Source organism: Mytilus galloprovincialis, chromosome 2 (assembly GCF_965363235.1).
Source record: "Mytilus galloprovincialis chromosome 2, xbMytGall1.hap1.1, whole genome shotgun sequence".
Classification (NCBI taxonomy): domain Eukaryota; kingdom Metazoa; phylum Mollusca; class Bivalvia; order Mytilida; family Mytilidae; genus Mytilus; species Mytilus galloprovincialis.
The window spans coordinates 86,880,761-86,908,347 of NC_134839.1; the positions used below are offsets into that span (position 1 = coordinate 86,880,761).

At 32.0% G+C, this 27,587-nt stretch overlaps 1 protein-coding gene and 1 long non-coding RNA gene across 2 annotated transcripts in view; one reads left to right on the forward strand and one right to left on the reverse strand.

Moving 5' to 3' along the window:
• The window catches only part of LOC143064717 (voltage-dependent calcium channel type A subunit alpha-1-like), a 206,669-nt gene that overhangs the window by 170,179 nt on the left and 8,903 nt on the right, over positions 1-27,587 (reverse strand). The gene's annotated exons all lie outside the window — the stretch shown is intronic.
• Positions 16,245-22,996, forward strand: LOC143064715 (uncharacterized). The gene is made up of 2 exons (XR_012975312.1): positions 16,245-17,425; positions 17,769-22,996. It is a non-coding gene; the product is annotated as an uncharacterized LOC143064715 (long non-coding RNA).

The window sequence follows — 27,587 nt, forward strand, 5'->3', positions numbered from 1 at the left end:
ATTTGTCTGGACCAACGACATATGTATGACAACAATACACCCCTCCTCCCAAATCTGTCATTGTACTACTGTACTGCACAAATGATATATTCCTGAATATCAATATTTTAACTAATATCTGTTTAAAACCAAACAGGGGGGGGGGGGGGGGGGGGTTACTTTCTTTGTTAAACTTTTGATATCTAAGATAATAAATAGTAGATAGGATGACATAACATGTGGGTATATCATTCTGATTTATACATGTATTTGGTTTAGTAGATATGTGGTACCGGTACTGATATCTAATTGATGTACCAGTAGTAAATTGTAAAAATAGATTTAAGAGAGAAAAGACATTGATAAGCCCAAACTGTCAAACAAAATATAAAAAAATGCCTATCTATCATCTATTTTGGAGCATATATTTAAAATTTATTGGAAGTGAACAAAAAAAAAACAAAAAGAAAAATCGAAAACAATGTAATTATCCGTTCTCGAGGATCAGTCAAACAGCCCTTACCAAAAAATGTTGTATTAAATTGCAATGAATTATGGATCTTACAAAACTGGAACATAAAACGAAGTAAGCATGCTGGCGAGCTTGAGCTCAGACTTTTTTAGATTCTGTAATTCTATTTAAAGTCATAATAAACAAGTGACTGGTGAAAAATAATGTTATTCCAATTCTTGAACCAATGATTAGAAACATCATAAACTAAGTCTTCTGTGCACGATTTTATCATTTTTTTTTTCGCATAAATTTCGTATAATCGTCAATTTTTTTTTCAATCGGTTAGTCTTGTGAAAATATAGCAGGTAATTAAAGTTCGTGTTTTGAAGCCGAAGTTTAACGATTGTCACCTGTTTGTCAACAATCCACCAAAAAGCATGGATATTGAGCACGTTTTTAACATGTACAATCGGGTAATAGTTTATTTTAAGGACATCCATGCGTATTGCGATCACCGGATTTTTACGAGATGGGTCACACGGAGGTCACTTTGCATACGGAAAATATGTCGGGGAATTGCTTCCTGGAAGGAAACAATTAGAATAATGTAAACTTCTTCTTAATATGAACAAGTTAAAGAATTTTCTTCAGAAAAAAGTATATGTACATAAGTTTAATAATGAAAACTATCCATTGAGTTATAAAAAACATATATGCATTATTTTTTTTAATTTGAGGTTTCTTATGACTTTAATTACCGTTAGTTGTTCATTAATAAATTTTGAAAAATCTAAAGAAACTGAGATTTCAACTCTGACAAAGTTGACCTTCGTCTCTTTGTCATATTTCTGATTTGTTGTTTTCAATTTGTTTTCCACTATTGCAGCGTTTTTGTCAATGATCATATTGGTATAATCTCTGACACGAACTGTTTTATTATGGTGTAATGTTTGTGTAATTTCTGACACAATGCAGGAGAAGGATGTTAGGTTGACTTTATCTGTAATAGTGGACGAAATGATACGTCAAGATTTGTTAACTCCTGATGTAAGATCATGATTTTTTAGCAAAATACTGATGGTTATGGATGTACAGAAATTGCAATGCTTACGTACATCAATTGACCAATTCCGATTACGACCATTTCAATATTTTCACTCGTTTTACCCTATTCTTAATTTTTAAATATAAGAAAATTGTACGTTTTAACACCCCATTTTTTTAGTCTTTTTTTTTTTTTTTTTTTTGCACATTTTTTCTTCTTTGTTTGGGGGGGGGGGGTATTTTCTTTTCTGTTAATCGCCTCGTTTATTTTGGTAATTTCTAAGAAAGATCAGATATTCAAGCGTCAAGCGGGATATGTTAAAAGTGAAGAAGTATCTACAATGAGAAGCTGTTTAATTGTTTTTTTTGTAGTATCTTTTAAAATTTGGTAAGATTAATATGGTACAACCAACTAACAAAGATGGGGTTATCAACTTACATTTTTAATTTTCATATGCTTTTACAGAATTATGAGACATTTTTCAGTCGTTTTACCTTACTCTTATTTTTTATGTAAAAAAAGTGCACATTTAAGATACCCATTAAGCAGCTTTTTTAGACAACATTGATTTTGAGTATTCATCCTAAAAAATGTATGAAAAAAAATATGTTAAGGAATAAAGATGTGTATGTTCCTTTTGATAGAAATTGATTTGAGGTGATAAGTGAAGTTCTTCATTGCAAATTTTAACAAAAACACTACCAACATTTGTAATTTTATATCAAATTACCTTAAAAAAAACCATTTAAGATTTTTTTATATACTTAAGTATGGTTTTGGCTATACTCAAATATTTAAGAATATTCTTAACTTTGAGTAAGAAAATATCTGAGAATTTTTTTATGGCGCTGCATTTTGCTGAGAATAAAAAAATTGAGAAAATTCTCAGGCTGAGTAAAAAAACTTTACTCAAATAGTTTTATGGCGCCGGGGCCAGGACTAAATTTTGTATATACGCCAGACGCGCGTTTCGTCTACAAAAGACTCATCAGTGACGCTCGAATGAAACCGCATTGATTATACTAAAAACATTCGATTCGACATGCGTTTCTATAAGCAAGAGCATGTAATAGTATAGGCACATCTGTGTAAGAACATGTTAATATTAATATACACTTATTGATATAACTCAATCACACACGTCATTTGGTGTTTCATTGATATTATTTTGTTTATGACTACAAGAGGGTTTTTAACGACCTTGACTGTCTATACAGCCTTTGTACGGTCGGGAGAGGGATTGGTCCGTTGACCGATTATTGTATAGGTAGCCGCTTAAGCCCCAGTCCAAATACACCAAGATCGCACCACGCTCACCGCGATGTAAAATAAATTCAGATCGTGGTGAAGTCGCGGTATGAGCGGCATGAAAATGTAAATTTTCGTTGCTTTCACTATGCTACTACGTCCTCATTACGCTTCTAGAACGATCCCGCTACGATTATACTACGTTCTCACTACGACTATACCACGCGTTATCCGATTGCAACACGATCTTACTACGCTTTTACTGCGATTATAGGAGTTCTTACCACGATTCATCTTCGCTAGCCAAGGGTTACGATTCACTCCCATTCTCTTAACGGGGATGGATCGTAACCCTTGGCAAGCGAAGATGACCACGATTGTGCTACGTTCATACCACGATCTTACTACGTTCTCAGCAATAACGTCAACATCGTGTTCCATATCAATATACAGTTCCATTCTTCTATTTCTGATTAAAACGTAAATTTCTCGGAAACAATACAGTGATGCAACCAAAATCTTCTAGAACACGTGGGCGTGGTGGTTTGGGTTGATGTAGAGGCAGAAAGAGCTCTGATAGTATTGAATCCTGATCAAGTAGAGATTCCGGACCAATCCAACCTAAATTACAACCTTTTGCTTGTCCATAAAGCTCAAATAACGACATATTTAGCAGGGATGACACAGATGTGTCAATAGCTATAGGAAGATGTGGTATGGGAGTCAATGAGACAACTCTCCATCCAAGTAACAATTTATAAAAGTAAACCATTATAGACTAAGGTACGGCCTTCAACACGGAGCCTTGGCTCACATCGAACAGCAAGCTATAAAGGGCCCCAAAAATTGATAGTGTAAAACAATTCAAACGGGAAAACCAACGGTCTAATCTATATAAAAACGAGAAGCAGAATTGAGCAGTTAGAGAAAATGGACAAGAATTCCTAATTACATACAGACAAACAAAATCTTGAGATATATAATACATTTTATGTGAAAATGACAATGAGAATGATGGTCGTAGTATGAAGTCGTAAGAAGAGCGTGATGAGGACGGCAAGGACGTGCTAGAATCGTATTATGGTCTCGAACAGCGTGGTGTAAACGTGGTATAGGCGTAGTGGAAGCGTAGGGTGGTCGCGGTGAAAACGTGATGGTCGTAGTGAGGTCGTAATAACGTCGCTGTGAGATCGTAGCGCAGTCTCTCCTAATAGAATCACGCTTTCGCTGTACGTTCTCGCTACGATGGTACAGCGACCTTTGCGATCTTACCACGACCTTAGTGCGCTCTCACTTCGCTTCTACTATGACCTGATTTCGCAACGACCGCACCCCGATTGTTTTGAACATGTTCAAAGTTCGCCACGCTCATTACGATCTTGAAGACCTCACCACGACCGTGATACGACCTTACCGCGATCTACACGATCGTACTACGATCATCAAAATTTGCATTTTTTTACAGATCGTAGTGCGATCTTGGCCTAGTGAACTGAGGTATAAGATAGTTTTGATTGAAGACGAATTTTTAAAATCTTATTATTTTATACTGATAACATATGTCTGTAGTTATAAACTTAATAAAAATCTAAGCATAAAATAAAGTCAAAGTTTCCTAAAACAACCCTATTTGACGTTTTCGATGTCACAGTTCTGTTCTTAATCCATAAAGTATATAACCATCATTTCAAAATGCATTAGAATGGTAACTACTGTTTATTACACTTAAATCAAAGTATAATAAAACGTTAAATAAGTCGAAAAGGTACAATTAAAGATGTACGAATCCGTTATGATATAGACATTAGAAAATGTGGTATGAGTGCCAATGACACAACTCTCCATCAAAGTCATAATTTGTAAAATCAAACTATTATAGGTCAAAGTACGAGCTTCAACACGGAGCCTTTTCACACCGAACATCTAATCTATTTAAAAAACGAGAAACGAGAAACACTTATGAACCCCATCAACAATCGACAACTACTGAACATCAGATTCCTGACTTAGGATAGGTTCAAACAAATGTAGCTGGTTTAAACGTTTTTATAGGTACCAACCATCACCCTTATCTGAAACAATAGTGTCGCATCACACAATAGAATGACACAGTATAACATATCAATTGAAATGGCTTAACTCAATCAAAAGACGTATTAACACAAGTGGACATACACTGAACGAATACATTTGATCTATGATACAATGCAAATACAAAATCAATATCATAAGGGGTGATTAAAAAATGCAACAGAAGTATATCGCTGTGAGATGTTAAACAATTGCAGAAAAAAAAACCCAACAATAACCTTGAACAAAAAGCCTCCAAATACAACAACATAAACCGGTAAACGAAAATAATTTGATGTAAGGTATACAGTTTAAATGGAGAATGGAAATATGTTTTTACCAAATAAATAACTTTGATGTTCATGGTACGTAGAAATGAAAATTTTTAGTTATATCAAACACTTATCAAAGCTGGTATACAGGCGAGATGAAACTCTGAATAAGTAAACATTAAATATCAAAAAACCATTATAAATAGTATCAACAAGTACGATTTGAGAGTACTCGCAGTTACTGACAAATACATGTAGTTTAAAGCCAAAAACAATTAAAAATAAAAATATTTTTAAAAGACAACATTCAATAATAAAAGTAGAGTAGACACAACATAGAAAACTAAAGTCTAAGCAACACGAACTAAATGTCATTTGGGTATAGAAATATGAATTACCGGAGTCCACCTGGCCAAGATTAAGACCAGTGCTGAGAGCTTGGACTATGGGTCCCTTTGTGGCAGCGAAGGGTGTATAAATACACAGGAATGTAATAAAAACAAACAAATTCTAGTGATACGTGAAAGCGTCGGTCTTTCAACTTCAAAAATATGGCATCAACACTGTGTCCGTTAATTATTTTGTCATCTACTGATAGGTAAACCATCATCCAGGATGATTCTCCTTTCTAGTGTAAATTTATAAGCGTTTTTTATAGTTAGGAATACAATGCGCCAATGCATTTCTATTATATATATAACACATTTTTATACATTGCGTGCTAGAGTCTCACAAATAACAGTTTCTATTCTAGACACACACGAAAACACTAAATGATCCCAAATGATGGATGATTGGAAACCAAAGCCGGGTGTAATTACGGTAAAATGTTACATTCTGTTGGTAATGCAAAAAATGTGCTCGAATGTCAAATTAAACAGCATGGGTATAATTTACATTAGTTTAGTGTAATGCAATTCGTAAAAAAGGGGGCGAAAGATACCAGAGGGACATTCAAACAATAAAACAAAGTTCAGAAAATCAATTTAGTTGGTACCCTACCAAAATTAGTTTCTTAGAGTAAAATTGAGAATGGAAATGAAATTGAGTAGAATATTTTGGTTGATTTTGTTTAGTTAATATAAGAAAATTTCCAGATTTAGAATTGGTATACTGATACGACTTCAATACGCATTGATAATGGCACCGATGGCAGTATGTAGTTAACATTAGAACTGTATCAATATAACAAAAGAAGTGGAAATGAAAGCCTAAGTTCAGTTTCATATTCAAGTCCTTTTTAGAACTTTTCAGTTGACATATATGTCATGTGTTCACCTCTAGAATAGATTTGATCTACCATGTCTACTGTCTGTTGAACCATCAAGTTTAAGATTAGAAGCATATTATTTGAGCAAATCAAGATAACAGTAAACATTTCACCTTTAAATAGCAGCCAGTATACATAATTAAAATACCCGTAAATAAACCAGGACCTACAAAGATTTAATCCATACCATGAATAAATAAAATCCGTAGAACAAAACCATTTTATAGAGAAATAATGAGAAACAAAAATATAGAACGTAGGTAAAAAATAAAAGATGGTAATTGACGTTTTCAGGCGGGTATTGCTTAATATTTTTCATTCTTAACTTTACTATTGATTATTGTTGAAAGTTATTTTGTCATCTCTTTTCCAGAATAAATCTATAACTTATCCCTAGTTATGTGCACTCCTACACAATTGAACGACATTCGGCTATCCACACATTGCTAGTTGCTATCTCGTTCAGAACTGTTGTTTTCATGTCTAATATTTTAAACCTTTCAAAAGTGTAATGACCTTAAAATTATTTAACATACAACAAAATTGAGAATGGAAATGGGGAATGTGTCAAAGAGACAACAACCCGACCATAAAACAGACAACAGCAGAAGGTCACCAATAGGTCTTCAATCAGCAGCGAGAAACTCCCGCACCCGGAGTTTGAAAACATACAAGTATTCATATCAGAACTCATGTTTAATATTTTCAACCTTTCAAAAGTATTATGACCTTATTTAACATACAAGTATTTATATCGTCAGCAAAAAAATCACAATATGAAAAAAGAAATATGGTACATCGATATAAGAAAATTTGGTATGAGTGCCAATGAGACAACTCTCCATCAAAGTCACAATTTGTAAAAGTAAACCATTATAGGTCAAAGTACGGTCTTCAACACGGAGCTTTGGCTCTCACCGAACAGCCCCAAAAGTGACTAGTGTAAAACCATTCAAACAGGGAAACCAAAGTTATAATCCTCATAAAAAACGAGTAACGATAAACCCTTATGTACCACATCAACGACAACTACTGATGATTGCCATGCAATGAGACTACCCAGCAGTGACCAAAGAATGAAAACAAGGCTGCAGAAATACAAGCTATATCATACGTTTTATCTTGCCTTGCTATTGTTGTCGCAGATTTAATCTAAAAGTTTTTTTTTAATGATATGTTTTCGGAACAACACTTAATTTATCTTAAATGGGCGATCTTCCGGTTATGTGCATCTTTTTAATACTGCTGTCAGTAAAAACAATTAAACTATGGAAAAGGATATTGGTTATTTCACGCTTTATTAATCTGAATTATGAATACTCATTCTATAGCTACTGTAAAGCCAATAAAATGTAAATTATCTAAGAAGTCACGGCGCAATTGTGAGTCTGACAATTTGACAAGACTGATAGTTAACCTTTCTTGGCGAAAAGATGAAAAGTTAGGTCAGAACTAATGATAGCGAAATTGAAACATTAGAAAATTAAGCCAATATTGAAGATGATTTTGGCTTTTATAACAGATTAACTCTGACATTAGAGTGACTCATAAGGAATATCTAATGGAACATTCAAACCTTTTTCGTGGTTACGTAACTCAAAAATCCACATATTGTCAAGTGCCTAGAAATCTGAAGCCAATTTCTTTAACAAAAACAGTTAGCTTATTTCTATATTTTGTAGTTAATAAGAGACTATTTCTATTACTTTTGAGTATAAATTGAGATGTGTAAGCTAAGAAATTTAAAATAAATATATCAAATTAGATATCACCACCATGTATAATTTAAAAATAACTTTGGTGGATAGTTTTCCCTTTGTCAAGCGTACTTCATCTCTTTGTTTTTCATATAAAGAAACAATGATTAAAAAGGTGCTGTGGTATAATTGCCGATGAGTCAATTATCCATCAGGGTTTAAATGAAGTGAACGTAACCAATTAAATGCAACCATACTACCTCAACAATGAGAAATATCCATACAGTATAGGCAGCTTTAAAAGGCCCCGATATGAAACTATATGAGACAATTGAACAGCCTAATAGATAACAAAATAACTTACGAAAAAAGAGATATGATAAAAATGAACAAACGACTATCAATGAACTACCGGTCCCTTAATTGGGACAGGCACATACAGAATTATGAGGCGAGGTTAGACATGTGTGATCGTCTATCCCTCTCTCAGACTAAGCATCCATCAGTACACAGAGAAACGCATGACCTTGTGTAATGACAAAAAATAAGTAAACGGCTGTAATTGCTGACACAAATATAAAAAGAAGATGTGGTATGATTGTCAATGAGACAACTATTCACAAAAGACCAAAATGACACACACATTAACAACTATAGGTCACCGTATGGCCTTCAACAATGAGCAAAGCCCATTACGCATAGTCAGCTATAAAAGGCCCCGATAAGACAATGTAACACAATTCTAACGAGAAAACTAGCGGCCTTATTTATGTAAAAAAATGAACGAAAAACAAATGTGTAACACATAAACAAACGACAACCACTAAATTACAGGCTCCTGACTTGCGACAGGCACCTACATAAATAATGTTGCGGGGTTAAACATGTTAGCGGGATCCCAACTTCCCCTTAACCTGGGATAGTGGTATAACTGTACAACATAAGAACGAACTATAAAAATCAGTTGAAAAAGGCTTAACTCATCAGATGGACAAAAATACAAGTGGACGTGGCCCGGTACTTATACATCCCGACACAAAAAGACACAATGAACAGATCTGAGAGTACTCGCAGTTATCTGACAGCTAGTTCAAAGCCACTAACAACTAATAAAAAAAATCATGCAACTAAGACTAAACTATCAATCCGTACACATCCAACATCCAATGGATTTAGTGTAAAGACGTCATAAACAGCCAGAGAAAAACATGACCTTGTGTAATGCCAAGTTACAGGTATCGACAGATTGTAGATCCATGAATATGTATATGCATATAACATACTAGTAATATTTAGTTAGCTTTTAATTTACTGATAACAAAATCAATATTTATACCAATAAAAACAATATTCAATGATCTTATTACAGTGTTGAATAGGTAACCTTTTAGAATAAGTTTATTTAAAGGAGCGACAAGTTTACATGGATCATTTCTAAATTTCCGGGCACGGTTAACAACATTTCCGTAAAAATGAGGATGTGCTATCCCGTTTGAAATAAGTTTTCTACAGGTACAACCAAACTTCAAAACCAAATCTTTATATCTATGGAAAAATTTAGTAAAGGTTTTAAGTTATTTATGGAAAGTTTAACGATATATGTTTTTGGGTTGAACTATTCTTGTAAAGTTATCCCTCCTAAGTATGCCCCCATTTTAATCATGGCAAGTGGAAGAAAGTACCCATTTTTGTGTAATTATAAAACTGCAATAAAATCAAACCAGAAAAAAATATAGGTTTCATTACCAGCAAACAGAATAACAAAGAAAATTAAAAACCAATTGTTCAGAGAACAATTGAAAGTCTTTCCACATCAAAGAAATTTTGATAAGAAGATAGTTTCTTCATACTAATTCGATAAATAATGGTTTAATTATATTTTTGAGTGATGTAAGGGTGATAAAATGTTACTTCCGGTGAAACGAATGTCACTTCCGGTCTCATATGATAGCTTCTTTCACACTGATTCCAAAAATATATAGTTTCTATATACTTTTGTATGTAGAATGGGAGATAATTGGACACTTCCGGTTTGTTGGATTTCATTTTTAGTCTTCAGTTATCAGTTTATGTATCTATATGAAAAAATATATGGATTCTGAGTAATTTTATATGAAAAAAATTGCAAAAAAGCTACTTCCGGTTTTCTCAAGGTCACTTCCGGTTGTCATTTTTCAAGGTCATTTGTCACCTTACCTTTTGTACATGGTCAAATGCCTTTATAATGAACTTAGTTGAAGTTTTAATCAAATAACCTCATATCAAGACATTTCAGGGGCACCAACTCCTATAAGATGCCATTTAATTGTATCAGACATAATGTAGCATATCTTCATAAAAATAAAGCAGACATTTTGCACTTGTTCTTTTATATGTATCTTTCAAAGTTTTAGAGAAAATGCAAAAACAAGCAAAAGTCACAATTGAGAACTTGACCTTGACCTTTGACCTTGACCTAATTTTCTAATATCTAAGCGACATATTGCGAAACAAACATTTATCGCAAGAACAAAATTTGGCGGAAAAAAAAAAATAAATAATAATAATAATAATCAGAACAAATACAAAAGGTCTTTCCACAGAAAAGTGGAAAGACCTAAAAAAATAAATAAAAAGTATTCTTTGTATTTTTAAATTTTGTATTTCAAAGTATAACTATGATTGAAGTCACTCAAAAAAGTTCGTCAAATGTAATAATCAAAGTGCTTGTAAGCACTAAACGGTAAAGATTGCTTCAATTAATCAGCAATAATAAGAAAAATTAAATATTGCATTGGTTGTAGTTGATTTAACAGCAATTCTAGATAAAGGAAGATAAATCCAATGCTAAAGATGAATTTAGCAATGACATCATTTATAATATTAGAACAGATTAGATTCCTGCACCTTGTAAAAGTTATGTAATTTTCTTGACAAGTGTAACATCATTTTGTGCCTTGAATATCTGAGCATATATTACATCAATAAGTTTCTGGAACTGTTCATGGATAGGATGTATAGAATGTTCTGATCAATGCACTATATTTTGTGTATCAAAAAGGTAGAGATAAGTCTTGGAAGATTTAGATATCAAGTCGGTCCCAGAAGGTTTTGATTGCATTTCATGCAATCTTTACCTAAAAATAGTAGACTGATTTACAGAATATATGTACTTTGATTGATTAAAATTGGAAAACTGTAATTTTCAAATTAATGCAAGACACAATACAAATAAAAAAGACAAGACAAATTAAAGCATATGCTATGGCTTTAACTTGTATTGCTTCTTAAAAGATTCCCGTACCATAACACATCAAAACGCGTAAAGAAAATCGATTTGTTATTGTTTACTTATTGTACACTAGATTCTTCGCAGAAAATGTTTTGTAAATCATTCTTGAATGCCTTTTATTCCTTTATGATGGCATACTTTAACAATTAAGTCAAATTATTCATGTAATTGCCATTACAGAGATGCATGATCATCAATACCTCGTCATGGGAGTGTTATGATGATTTAACTACTATTTGATTTCTTAATGTTGGCAAATTTAATAGGAAGTTTAAAAAGCGCAACATCATAAATATTTTTCTAAAATATTCATAGAACACTACAATACAAACAAAATCATTTTCTATATTTCATATATTGGGGATAAACCATTTATTTCGGAATTCTGTAATATCTCGAACTCTGTAATGTATGATTTGCAGAGAATAACTCGTGTTCCAATCATGCAAAAATTAAACATAGTATCATTGAGAGTTTTTATTAATACAAAACTGTTTAAAAAATTATGAAGATACAACCTTATAAAAAAATGTCTATGTTTGTGTCAACTCTTAATAGGTCTGTTAGAGGTAAAATCGTACGACTGTAGTTAGTGGTTAAATCCCATAACATACTTATATCCAAACTTGAAAGTCTGGTTATTTGTTAAATCTCATCATATACATATGTTCTGTCCACAATCTGGAAATTTGTTAGTGATTAAATCCGCAATATGCATGTGCTCCTGTTCTAAGCATGGCTAGGTCTGAAAGGTTGTCAATAGTTAAGTACTGTCGGTATTTTTTTTAGTTTCTGTCCAGAGCCTAGAAGCTTGTTTGTTTAAGTCATATGCATATGTCCCTATTTTAAGTTGGTAAGCTTGAATGTCAGTGTTTTAATGTTCTTGTCCTCTAAGCTTGTCACTGTTCATTACATTATATTTCGGATCTTTTCGCCTCTATTGAAATCAATTCTTATATGTTACAATGTCTTAACTTAGTATGTCATAAAGGCGACTTATTGTGTATACCATATACAGTGTGTTTTATTCATGCTGCGTTTAAAAAAGGAGTGAAAGTTAATTTATTCATGCTTTTTCGTCACTTCGATCAATTCCAATTTTCATAAAACTCCAGTTTGAAATAATCTTACCTTTGAACATATACATGATTTTGTCGATTTTTTTTTATCAATGACACATTTAAACCATGTCACAGTTGTTACAAAAATAAGCCTTTTGAGGATCAATAAAACATTAAAATCATAATTACAGCTGATGATGTCAACAAATGTCTCGCAGTTTGTAAGATATGATTCAGAAGTTAATACGACTACTCATTTAAAGCTGCCTTTTGTCCTTTATATATAAGTGTCTAAAAAGTGCATGTACAAGAACACCAATACAATAAAATAAATATGAGACAAAAATAAAAAATATAATAGATATTTCCGATAACAAATATCCTTAATCAGTATGAACAGCCATGTGTACAAAGGTGAATTTTCATAATTTTTATAAATCTTGACAATAATACAAATTAAACACCAAACATCGTTTGTAGAAAAGTTAAAGTTACAATTTATTAATCTTGAAATTCATCCAAATTAACTAAAAATAATAAATGAAAAGTTTAGAGTTTTAGTATTCTATCATCTTGTGATTTTAAAATAATTACAACCAGCGGGAGTGTGAAGTTATACATTTCAAAATGAATTAGCACATGTCTAGTTTCGGATTGGTTTTCGATATCTATCCAGTTTTCGCGTATATTAAAGGGTGATGGTTTATCAAATTGAGGATGATAAGTTAATTTGACATGTTTCTCTTTCAAAAATCCTAAAATTTACAAGATTCTTTCCTGAGCAACCCGTACTGACTTTCCGTAGGCCTAAAGTTGTGATGGTAAGAGCTCATTACTCATCCAAACAAGGCTTTTCGTCGGTAAGCTCTTGTAATAACTTTAAAGGTGTCATTTTTTCTGCACCAAATATGGATTTTGACAATTAATTTCCTTCCAGCATCTTGCTCGTCGCTAAAATGTTTGAATTTAAATAAAAAAAAAAAAAAAAAAAATATGAATAGCTTATAAACCAAAAGGGACAAAAAGTAGCTCCAAAATCGGGCATGAATCAGAGATTTGCATGAGTAGAATTTATTCCTTAATTTAAAACAATTTAAAAAAAATTTATAAAAGCAAGTTATAATAACACTTAACTCGTATTTTCATGCCAGTATCAAAGTACTTGCTACTTGGCTAGTATCACGTTTTGGGACTAATAGTCCACCAGCAAAGGTGTAAAGGATATGTGAACAAACGTTGTCCGACTTGCAAGCAAATACTGCTCACCCCAATTTTCAAACGTCATTCTACCGATACGACGTACACCATATTTTACAATGTTAATTATAATACAAACATTTATGTATTTACCTCAGTGTACAAAGTTCAAAACGGAAAGTCAATAATCAAATGGCATAATCAAAAGCTCAAACACATCAAACTAATGAATAACAACTGTCATATTCCTGACTTGATAAAGGCATTTTCTTATGTAGACAATAGTGGATTAAACATGGTTTTATAGCTCGCTAAACCTCTAACTTGTATGACAGTCGCATCAAATTCTGTTATATTGACAACGATAGGTGAACAAAACAAACAGACAAAATAGGTAAAAATGTCAAAAATAGGGGTACAGTAGTCAACATTGTGTTATAATCTTAATCTCTGTAAAACAAACAAATTTGTAACTTAAAAGCGCAAAAGGCATAATGAAAAAAGCTCATTAGCAAAAACTGAAAGACACGAAAACAACATTGTACAATAGCACAATAACATAATGACGGGATGTATAAGTACAGAGCCACATCATATGTATTATTGAAACACAGAATGGCATATAGACAAAACGCATTATCAAAAATGAATGACGAAGATTACAAAAATTATCGTAGAACAATAACACAATGACGGGATGTATAAATACAAAGTCACGTCATATGTATCAATGAAACACAAAAAAAAAAAAAAAAAACATATAGGCTAAGCACATTAGCAAACATTTAGGCAAGACGTGACAAACAGTATGTTGAGGAGTTAGATAGACCGTATTTCACCAACGTATGAATGGCCATCGTTGTAACTATAACTGTAAGCCAGTCTTCCCTCTCAGTCGACATTTGAGATCTCCTGGTCACTATAAGACATATCTGAACCGACTAACTATCACCATCATTGACCACAACACTTAATAGTTCAGAGAGGAAAGAGTCTCTCGGGAAAGGTTTTAGATAAGCGATACGACAACGTTGGTTCCAAATGGGATCAACGAAAGGAGGTAGTTAAAAACAAAAAAGTTCTTACTGTAGATGTGTTAATTCATTTTGAAATTTATAACAACGCACTTAGACCAGTTAACTTTCCATATTTTGTTTTAATTAATGTGGATTAAGTCCAAGATTGATGAAATGTACCTTTATCCACGAACGCCTCGGATGTCTGATGTTTAATTTTTGTGAAAGTCAAGATTTTTGAATACCATCATAGCTTTTGACGCCATTTTACACTAGGCTGTTCATTCTGATGATGGATACATGTATTTGTCATTGAATATTGTATATTTTATCATTGTTTTAGTGCTGTTGTTTCCTTTTTTAGACATATATTTTATTTATGGTAACTTCGGTGTTATCAAGTACAAATGTATATCTATTACTGTTTGCAAAAGTATGAATTATTTTAAATAATAAGGATCTTCTTATACCGGACAGAAGACATTAGCCGTATTAGGCACATATTTTTTTGAATTTTTGGTCTTCAGTGCTTTTTATCTTTGTACTTGTTTTAGCTTTCGGACTTGTTTTTATCTGAGCGTCACTTGTTAGTCTTGTGTAGACGAAACGCGCGTCTGGCGTATTAAATTATAAACCTGGTACCTTTCGATAGCTATTATGCGTGTGTTTTTCTGTCCTATATGTTCTCCCATTTATTTGAATTGTAGTCCTGTCATGTAATGGTGTCATTTTAATGTTATATTTAACATTGACATAAAAGCAAGCGGTTTGGCTAGTCACAAAATCAGGATCAACTCACCATTTTTTTTTCTTAAAATGTCCTGTACCAAGTCAGAAAATGGCCATTGTTATATTGTAGTTCGTTTCTTTGTGTGTTACATTTTAGTGTTGTGTTTCTGTTGTGTCGTAGTTCTCCTCTTATATTTGATGTATTTCCCTCAGTTTTAGTTTGTAACCCGGATTTGTTTTTCTCTCAATAAATTTATGAATTTCGAACAGCGGTATACTAATGTTGTCTTTAGTCATTTTATATAATAAATAACTATCATAAATAGACGAGCTTTATTATGCCGGTTTCCAAAAAAAAAAAAGAAGGACATAACATAAGCTGGATTGAGTTGTTGGTCGAATCATTGAAACAAGGATTCTGTAAATCATTTTTGTATGGGAGTTCAATATCGACCGTGCGAAAACTTAACATCCAGTCATGGTCGTCAAAAACCTCGATAAGTTGTAAGTTCAAGAATATTAAAAAGTGGACATATAGGACAACCAAACAACGACTACACGAACAACGAAAGCCAAAAACCATCACCATATACGGTGTTCGACCATAAATTGTTTTATTTTCAATTCTACAGGAAAATCAGTGCCTGCACAATATGTAAATCTCTTAAAATATGCATACTTTGAAAACACGATGATTATTAAAAAGACGCACATTACATAAGGGAGATAACTCTTTTGTATGTAATTTGTTTAAAATAATTAAGTTATTCATAATCACACCGGGGTGAATGAAAACAAGGTGCCAACTGTTGCTCAATGTAAGTTTAATTTGAACAAAATCAGGTGACTCGATTTAATCTGATTCTATATGGATGAAGTTTATCGCAAGAAAAAAAAACCCACCCAAATGTAAAATAATTGACAGAACTATAATGGAATTTAAGTTAATAGACTTAAATTCAGTTATCGCCGGGGCCACTCACGGATTGTGTTTCATGTTTTAGATTTACCCAACATGAGTGACGTTTTATTCTGTGACGTCATTTAGTCCTTTTCAGAATTTCATCGCAGCAAGCAAGCTGTTTAAATTTCGTAAGCGGTAAACTTGAAAATTGAAAATTGAAATTGTAAAGTAGACTAGTGTTAGAATTTGTATGGTTATAACCTGCCTCATGCTTCTAATGTTTATTAGAAGTAATCTTAGAAAGAATTCGTTTTATCGATCGTCATTTTTTAACCATATTTGATTTATTATTTCATCGCCACGTGGAGAGCACATGCAAAGACTGAATGAGAAATTGGTCCCATGAATGTCGTTTTCATTTTTATAATTATTTATTTTTTACAAGTGTGAGTAATTAGATGCAACATTGTCCTAAGATTTGCTGATTATAATAATGTTAATACCATGCGTCATTGTATATTTCTACATAGAATTAGATGCATGTATTCGTGTGTATAATTATCATGATATATTTATATCGTGACGACGAGTTTAATTTGTTTTTATTTTAGATTTTTTATATATTACTTTTTCCCCATATCTTATACTATTGAAATTGAGTATTGACAGATCGTCTAGTGCCTATGCCTATGGGTAAGCCTAACTAATTGTATTTTGCGCTGTAACAGATCATGCAGGTTAGTAACGTGTCTTTAATGATTATGTGTTGTGGGGCAGGTGTTATCTAATGAATTCCCGAAAACTTCCGAATTAAAAGTAATACATCGGGAATTGTGTATCTAGGTCTTTCATAGCACATATACAGCAAATATGCCATGACAGGATATGAACGTAAAAGGGACGTACTCTTTGGGGCGAAGGACCCAGGTTCGCAACCGGAAGTTCAACTTTCGATACAAATAAACAAAAATCTTGGAAATCTTGAACAGAGACCATACCCGGAGTTAAGAAGCAGTAGCCAAAAGAAATCATTGCTAAATGTTAGCTTGCTGGTGGATTTAAGCAAACATTATCATCTGTATATATCCGGCTATAAATTTTGCGTGTACCTACACATTTGTGTACTAAAAACTGTCAAGAGTCGTTCATCACAGTGACATGTATACATTTTTTTAGTTGCTACTACTCTCTAGCCTAGACTAGGTCGATGTGGTATGAATAGTACCGTTAAATCAAGAATTTAGCCATACAATGTATGTCAACAGGCCACAGCTTGAATTATTGTAATAACTCAATTATAATAAATATATACAAATATTACACTATGTTACTATCAACTGACTATGGATTTAAGTTTAATAAATATATAAATCTGTAATATACTAATTTTGAATTATTATTTTTTTTAAATTATTGTAACTATTATCGACACAACTACATGTATGAGTATACATAATTTTTTATTGTTATTGTTTCTTTGTACAGTCATTTGGTTTTGTTATGTCAATGCTATGTAGCATTGTGGAACTAATATTTACTTTTTGTTGAGTTGTAGCACAATGTTGGGAAGATCAGTTAGAGACCTTGCTCGGCCACAGAACACGGCCAAGGGTTGTAACAGTTGGACCAGAGACTTAGACAACAAGGACACACCAGTTTTTACAGATGGGTCACCAGACTGGACTGGATTCACGACTCATCACGCCACTAACTCAACTCCTTTTGGTCACATACATTTGTACATTGGATCATCATCAGACGTTATTTATGCAAACCCCTAGAGCTCTGCATTAGTATGATCCAGTTGAGAATTTATCAGGTAATCGTCAGATTTACTAGTTAAAAGCAGTATTTACTTTTAAGTTAAACCCCTCATGTACAAAATGTACATGTGATTCCAACATATAACAACATATTTATAAAGATTAAGACAACTTTTTCTAATCTTATGGGTTAGATTGAAAAGATTTGTGCAACGTTTATATCTCAGTTTCTAAACTTAAAATCCATAAAATATTGATGAATGTGTTACTTTTACAAATTTATATGGCCATAACATGATGGGATGCCGCATCATGTGTTTGAAATAAAAAACATTCGTAAATATGAGGTTACAATTATATATAATTGTTATATAAATATATTACATGTGAAACTTTTAAATGTTGTTTGGTATATATTATCACATTTTGAATGGAGGACGCTACCGATTTATATAACATTATAATATTTATCTTGTTTAATAATCTGAATATTAAAAATCAGATATGCATGTACTGCATAAAGTACCACAATTTAAAGCACAAAATTTATAGAAGTCTATATTTATTGATCACCATTTTAGGACAGACTGCAAATATTTCTGTTTGCCACAAACCCTACCAACCAGTCTTAGGTGTGTGGGAACTTTTCATTATTATTGATTTTTTTATATATATATTAAGGGAAAAAAGGGGCCAAATGGTTTTATCTTGTAACCAACTTTTAAAATGAGACTTACAAGTTTTGTGTAATTTAAATTTGTCGTCGCAGTTAAACGGATATATACATGTATGTACATGTAATATTAGCAAATCTAGTACAAACTGAGTAATTATTTACAGCTTGTCTTGCGTCTGCTCCACCGTTAAAAATCGTTAGTATTTAGGTGTCGACAATGTTCAGCTTTAATTTATATATATACTAGAATGTATGGTAATCTTCATCCTGGGAGATTCTAGGAGTTGCGCAATTTATGAGTATCGTACACTGTATGTTTAGGTGTCAGTTTGTTATTTTAGGCTGGAAGCATTATGAGGAACTTTTCATTTTCATAAAATCATTGGCCCTACTGGTTGCTTGGCAACAGTTGATTCTAAATTATGGTTGTTATTTATTAATGAAAATTATAGTACAGGTTGAATTTCAGTTAGCATGAACGCTGGGACTATTTGAAATGTTATGCCTTTAATTATGAGGGTATCTAGATGTTGTTAAGCACTTGTTTGTGTTTTTTTTTTTTTTTTTTTTTTTTTTTTTTTTGTGTTTACTTTGCATAATCTAGGCCTTCTTGTGATATTCAAGTTCAAATCACCTAGTCCTTTAATGGAAATAAGTGTTTTTTTGGGCAACCTGGTTCAAACCCAAGACGAGAGAGAGAAAGAGTGGTTGCTGTGGTTATACTAAATGTTTGTTTCTGCTTACATGTACATGGATTTAGACTCTAGTATAGGGTTCTCATAGTCATTCTTTTAATTTCTGTTTGCCTGAGTTGATCCAGTTATTCTTGCTTTGTATTTATGGGCGTTTACATTAAAAGAATTTCACCTCTACATAGACATCTTACACATTCAGGTATTGACCATCCAATCTTTTATGGTATTACACTTTACAACGGACAAATGTCAGCATTTACCTCAAAAACTAACGAAACATAAAAGCAAACTTATATAAAGTAGGGATACTGTTGCCTGCATATATACGGCTTATTTTGGCTTCAATATTGATTCACTTGCACATCTTTGCATCGGACTAAACTCTTTTATTTTTAAACCAGTTGCAGGTATGATAAGAGTTATGTTTCTCTAATATATTTTATGATGATATGATATTAAACCCCCATGACGGGATGGTGCTAGATATTTCGTATATTGAAGACATAGTTTTTCGAACAGTTAAATTGAGGTCTGGAGCTGGCATGTCGGTAACTGTTAGTAGTCCGTTGTTGATTTATGTAATATCGTCATTTTCAATTTTTGTTTTGTTTGATTTGTTACCTATTCTGATATTTGACTCTGACTTCATAGGCGATTCCAGTGGGGAAAAATTTGGTTGATTATGAATCATTGAAGCATGACTGGAGCGGGCCCCCCCCTTAGGAAAAGTTCTGGATCCGCCACTGGACTTCTTTAAACTGTGTGATTTTTACTGTGCGTATTGGTGTGCGTTTGTTTCTTCTTCATTTGGTTGACATTTTAAAAACTTGTTTAACCCCTTGGCATTTTAGTATCTGTTCCAAATCTGGGGCCTCTGGCCTATGTAAGTTTGGTATGAACTTTTATTTTAGATTAGAGTTTAGTATGACATTCATTATCACTGATCTGGTACAAATTTTGCATTATGGCTGAAGCCATTTCTGGTTTTTAGAGGGATTGCTTCAGATGCTTGGTCCCAACTTCAGATGTTTATCCTGCTATTACCCCAAGTGAATTTATTACTGTTATTTCAGACCTTTTGTAACCGTTTATTTGTAAGTTCCACACCACCCAGTACATACAGATGTATCAGAGAGGACAGTCTTTCCTTTTTTCATGAGTTCGGTTCTCTAGTTGATTTATTGAATACATTTCCTATCTCTTTATGAATGGTTAAGGTATTGCTTACTTGTACATTTTGTATCTCTCTCAACAAAAATTGTGACATTACTAATTTACTAGGATTGGATATTTTTTTAGTAATTTAATGATGTGTCAAAATTGAGGTTTGAGTTTTTAAGAAGGTATTAAACACTCCAGGCCTTTACATTTACCACAACCAGAGTCATGCTGGAGTCTAGCAATATTTTCTTATCTTGTGTTGGTTATACTTGGTATGAATTCAGTGTATTTGAAGCTGTCCTTTCAAATTGTTTTTGGACGATTATTAAAAGGGTTGGAGATCCAATACTGACACTTAATACAGGGTTTAACAGAGAATTATTATTTTTCTTGATTTATTATGCTTTAAATTGTATTCGTATTACTATGTAACTATACATGTACTTCCATGTAGCTATTTGCCGTACAAGAATTGTAGGAGATCCTATTAGCTTTAATGTTTGATGTTTGAATAGTAGAATCCTCAATAGTAAGTATGTTTTTGTAGCAGACTGACATCCTCCAGATTGGGTTGACTTAGGTCTAGCCACAGAAATGCATTTTTGTGGTGGCATATTTGTCGCATGTTAAAAAGTTAACTCAGAATATATAATGAAACTATAAGGATCCAACATATTTTTAATAAACTTGTAGCAGGTAATGACACAGGTAGTTCTAGAGTGGGTCTTTGCACAATGAGATGAAGAACATGATCAGATGGATTGTGAGATTCATCATTCTTAAGTAAGGATGGTCTCAAATTTGACCAATGCAAACATGGACGGTGCTGCTATAGAATTTACAACTATTTATTGTCTTTATAATTAGCTGTCAGGGTTGCTACATAAAATATTATGATTTTCGATCAGACCAGAAATTTTTCAACTGGATTTTTTTCACTTGTCACCCTTAACCTGATTATGAAATGAATTCTTAAACATCTTTAATATTATTTGTTGATATACTATAATATACTATATTTTATGATATACAAATACAATCAACTATCTTATGGTTTGCTGTAGTTTTGGTAAGTTTTTTTTATCTGTGTAGGTAAATATGTTTTGAACAGTTGTTCACAAAACATCATCTAGATTATTTAACATATATATGTACCAAGTTGTACTTTAAATATAAATATCTATCTATCTAGAATATTGATCTTATATATGTACCAAGTTGTACGTTAAATAAAATATCTATCTATCTATCTAGAGTATTTAATATATATATGTACCAAGTTGTACGTTAAATAAAATATCTATCTATCTAGATTATTTAATATATATATATGTACCAAGTTGTACATTAAATAAAAATATCTATCTATCTATCTATCTGTAGTTATCTCATATCTGGTTCACAGCTTTGCAGCGAACCGCCCTTTTTATGGCGGTTGACAGAGTCTCTGTTTTCCTCCGTCAATGTGGCAGAATTCGCTGCATAGAATCTTAATGTTAACTATGAAATTTTAGGTTTTTGGATAGTACAGACTACACTTGTGTATCCCACGGTGTTTTCTAAATTTAAAGCACCAGTGTATCCCACGGTGCATCTTTACATTTTCATATATATCTATCTATCTATCTATCTGGTTGCCATATTATCTTCGGGTAACCGACCATAGATCTATCTACATATACATATACATCTATGGTCTATCTATCTATATATATATATATTATATATTATATGAATCTATCATATTATGAATAAAAGCTGTGGCCAGATATCGCCAAACCATATATGTATTTTGTTTTAATGGCACCATCTGAGATAATGGAATTTAAGTTAATAGACTTAAATTCAGTTATCGCCGGGGCCACTCACGGATTGTGTTTCATGTTTTAGATTTACCCAACATGAGTGACGTTTTATTCTGTGACGTCATTTAGTCCTTTTCAGAATTTCATCGCAGCAAGCAAGCTGTTTAAATTTCGTAAGCGGTAAACTTGAAAACCCGCCCTCCCACTCCTTTTTATTGTACAAGATACTGGTCTTTTGTATTTATTTTTCAGGTTTGTGTCGGTGACAGTGGTGGTACAGATTTGACTAATGATGTTAACTTGTTTGCTGTTGAGAAAAGTGACTTTTATATGAACTTTGAGCATCATTAATATATTCCCGTTAATGGCAGAATTCGCTGCATAGAATCTTAATGTTAACTATGAAATTTTAGGTTTTTGGATAGTACAGACTACACTTGTGTATCCCACGGTGTTTTCTAAATTTAAAGCACCAGTGTATCCCACGGTGCATCTTTACATTTTCATATATATCTATCTATCTATCTATCTGGTTGCCATATTATCTTCGGGTAACCGACCATAGATCTATCTACATATACATATACATCTATGGTCTATCTATCTATATATATATATATTATATATTATATGAATCTATCATATTATGAATAAAAGCTGTGGCCAGATATCGCCAAACCATATATGTATTTTGTTTTAATGGCACCATCTGAGATAATTGATTCTTAGAACACACCCATCAAATAGAAATTGGATTGTCATGGTGACAGCCCTTATTTACCGATCTTTCAAGAAAAATTTAAACTATATTCGTCAATTTTAACTGCATATACAATTTGTTTACTCTGGACATTATTTTGCAAATTGATATTAATTTAAGAACGTTGATGTGCGTTGCTTGACTTTTTTAAAAAATATTTGCTCAACCATTTATTCCATTATATTTCGTTGGCGTGCGTTGTTTTTGAAAGACAAAGTATTATCAGTGTTGAAAGGCAACATTTGCAAATTATGATATCAACTTATCTAGTTATAAGTTAGTTATAATGAATACTATACTAATGTAAGAGGGGATGTATATTGGATGTCAATTCGACAGCAACCCGAAAATAAGATAACCACCCGCATAATGACATGTTCTAATTGATTACAAGCTGCTATTAAATCCACTAGTGACAACCATATATCTGACATCAATATATTCTCTTTATACAAAAATGTAATAAGAGACAGAAATAACTTCTGGCGAAATGTCTTATTTCAGACCGGGATACTTACTAGTGACTGACTTTAACTAGCTATATGAGTTATCTCGGTCATTAGAAGAATAACAGATAACAGATACACAAAGTATTCATTACATAATACAGGTACACTAAACATAAAAGTCCTTTTTCACTGACAATTGCTTGTTTACAAGGTTTCTAAGATCCCGACTGCTCACTTTTCAATCATTGCTAATACATTCAGTAAATGCCATTATAATTCACGTTCGTGTTTGTTTAAACTCTATCTAATAACTCCTGTTCAAACAAAATCAAACTCATCTGTTGAATTAACAATTTAGATAATTTGAAATATCTCTAACCCGTCGACCTTTTATGTTAGGAAATGTCTGTTAATGCTTTTCCCAAGTTGATAAAACTGTAATAGAATCAAACGTGTAAACAAACCATTGTCTTTATGACTTTACAAATTACCAACGGTGTATATTGCCTTTCTAGCAACATAAAAGCTGGCTTTGGAATCGATCTACATTAGCTGCGGATTACATCATGAAGTAAAGTGGCTAAGCGGTCGATACCCCGTTTATATTACGACGCAATGGGATACGTACGACAATATTGAATAAAGTGTAATTGACTTTGAATTTCACTTCGTTTCTGCGATTAATTATTGATATGCGTTGTGTTTGCCTGTTGACCTCTAAAAGCCAACGATTTAATACGTACAAAAGGAAATTGGTTCAATTTTGCAAATCGGAGCGAATTTGTCCAATGAATAATCAGATTGTTCCACACGTCATGTTTTAAAGGTTATTAACGTATCTTTATATAGACTAGAATTTCAATAAACAGGTCTTTTGGTTATAATTTTGTCAACCAACAAAACTTGCAAGTCTTTTTCGGAAGAGCGAAACAATGACTCGTTGAACAAATATATGGCTGAGTATATCTGTAATTCTACGGGTTTTCTTAAAATGAAATAATTATATATCCAAAGTTAATTGATAACTCTAAAACACCCATTAGTTTCTGTTCTTGAAGCTATCCACCAGTGTTTTTTGTTATCTTCGCTTTCAGTTTTTGGAGTTGGGATGATCTGGGAATAGTTTCTAAGAGCAAATGCATTCTAATTTTTTCCGTCGTCCGATTTGGATTATCTCAATACTTCCGCTTCCATGTCCACTAAAGATATGACAAAATTATTAAAATATCAAAACAACAACGCACAGCAACGATAATAAGTGACAGAAGATCGATCTAAAGCCAAACCTTTATTTAAATGTAAAAAAAAAACAACGCATCACAACATTCTTTAATCGACATAAATTTAGTCAAAGATTAACAAAATTGAATACAGACAGATCAAACGATATAAAGCCACTAAATTTGTCAAAAATGGTTCTAGTAATATAAGCAACATGAACTCAATTTTAAGTAGGAAATAAACAGGTTTATCCAGAGGTGTCTTCTAGCAACAACAGTTCTTTCCAAATGCCATGTACCAATAGTGCATAACAAGTGTTTGCAGTTGAATTCTCTTTTTGGTCTTCAATTTGCGGGTAATATTTGGTATTCATTGTATTTCTCTTCTTCCTCAAGTAGCTAATCTAAATCCAAGCACTATGGATATTTACCTTTACTATTTCTACTTTAAATCCTCCATCTTAATCTAATTATCTTAAGGCATTAATACAGATAATCCTTGCTTGTTTCCGTAGCAACAGTTCATATCTACGGTATTGATTTAAAATCTCCATTAATAACATATCGAATGAGTCCTCCACAAAAACCTATTTATGGAATATTTATTGCTAAAGAAACAATGTGATTCACTTTGATTGGATCAAGAAAAAAATAACAAGAACAAGTTTTGAAAAGGAAGTTTGTGATTTGTAAATAATTAAATAGATATCAGTTTGAGACAGAGTCATTTTCTAGAAGTTAATTGATGAAGATTAGATGACAAACATCATATACCTTTTAATTTACTTCAAGATATTGTATTTAGAAACTGCAAGTTCATTTTTTATTGCATTGTTTGGAAGCTGTCTTTTTTCTTATCTATATCCCTTTAAGAAAAACGGCCACTTTATCCTTCGATTAAAAATAAGCATAAACATAAAAAAAAAAAATAAAAAATAACAACATTACAGAAAATGTTTAAAAGACTTTTTTGTTATGCAATTTTTATATTGTTACTTTGGTTTTATCTATATTATAAAGTAACTCATGTTCATAAATAGAAAAAAACATATATAACACCTTTTTTCTTTTTTTGAGTTTTAGAATGATTCAATTTTATTTCTGTATAAAATGATACACGTATCTCATCCAAAGGCGAACACAAATTAATTTAATCACATGCTTGTAAAGCAAATTCTAGTCCTGAAATGTTTGTTTATGTTCTTGTTTCTTTTTTTGTGTGTTTTTTGTTGTTGTTGCGTTTCATGGATGATTTCATTGTGATTGACCTTGAAGTCATCATTATAGTCAAGTAATTTTAGCATTTAAAAATCTGCGACATTAATAATAATAGGAAACTGAACTGTCGAGATTGTTAATAAATATAATATGAGAAAATTGATTGATTGAATATGGGTTGACGGTCATATATCTTTACCAACGCAATGCTCGAAAATATGAAATTATGTCAAAATTAATTGATTGATTTAGTATTTCGGCAACTAACTCTTTGAATTGGTTGAAAATTAAAAAAAAAACTTTTAAAGAATAAAGATTCTCATGTTGACAATTTAATGTTCATTTTTGATAACTTAAATTGTAAGGTTGATGTCACTGTGGCACTGGTTAAATTTGTAGGTGGTCATTGGAACTTAATGATTTGTTTTACAGTAGCTATAATCTATATACATATAGCTGATGTATTACCCATTTTAATTAAGTTTAGTGTACAGTTGAATATTAAGCATATTAAAGTAGGTGCTTTTTCATTAATGCACCAAGTAACCTGGTTTGCCGTTTGATGGTATTTGAAATAGTTCAGTGTGAAAGAAAGAAAAAAACTATGCCTGAATTCTCGTATCGTATTCCTTTAACCTCATATATCCACGTACGACAGAGCTACATAACCAAACATACACTAGACTTGAGTGGAAAGATTATTTTGAAGAAGAAAATCTGCTTAAAGATCATAGATGTATCGAATGATAACTCTCTTTCTTTCTTTTTCTTCTTATTAAATTATTGATTTACATCATGACAATAAGACATGTATCGAATGTACGATAGATACAATATGCATTATCTTTGGACGAGCACTTATACCATTAGGATTCTTGTGAATTCTGATATGAAGTACTGATGTCCTATATTAATATACTTTAGATTAATGTCACCTTAAGGACTTTCCGTTTTGAAAATGACTCGGAGTTCAATATTTTTGGTAAAAAATGGAAAAAGAAGTTTCAACAAAAATATGATATTGCTTTGCAAACATATACTATACAAATCAAAAGGCGATAGAAATTACATACTTGCATTTAGAGTAAATTAGTTCTTTATCAATACGATTCTGTAACACCATGTAACACCATCAGTCTATACATTAATTATTGTTATTGTAAACAAATACCACTTACAAATGGTTTAATAATATTTGTTTTTATCTTAGCCTCTTACGTTTAGTAATGCACAAATATCAAGTATCTTTTTCATCTACTGGACTATTGATGTCTGTATTGAACTTCATAAGTTGATAAAACATTTGATCAAATGGACAAAATTCCTTATTTGAAAAAAAAACCCTCTTTTTATTCTAAAAGATGTATTCTAGCTTAGAGTCTGATGTCTTTTGGTTTACTTTTGGTTTACTTTTGTGTCGCTAAGTGTTCTGTCTCAATGGCACAAACCCAACATCCCCTTTCTTTTGAAATTTGCACAAACTTTTAGCTTAAACTTTTACAAAAATATAAAATTACTCGTTCAATAAATTATTATTCAGTCTGGATTACTTTGAATTTATAAAAATCATCCAGCCAATCAATCTATCAACCAGTCATTTTATATTTGTTTAAAACAATCTTTCATT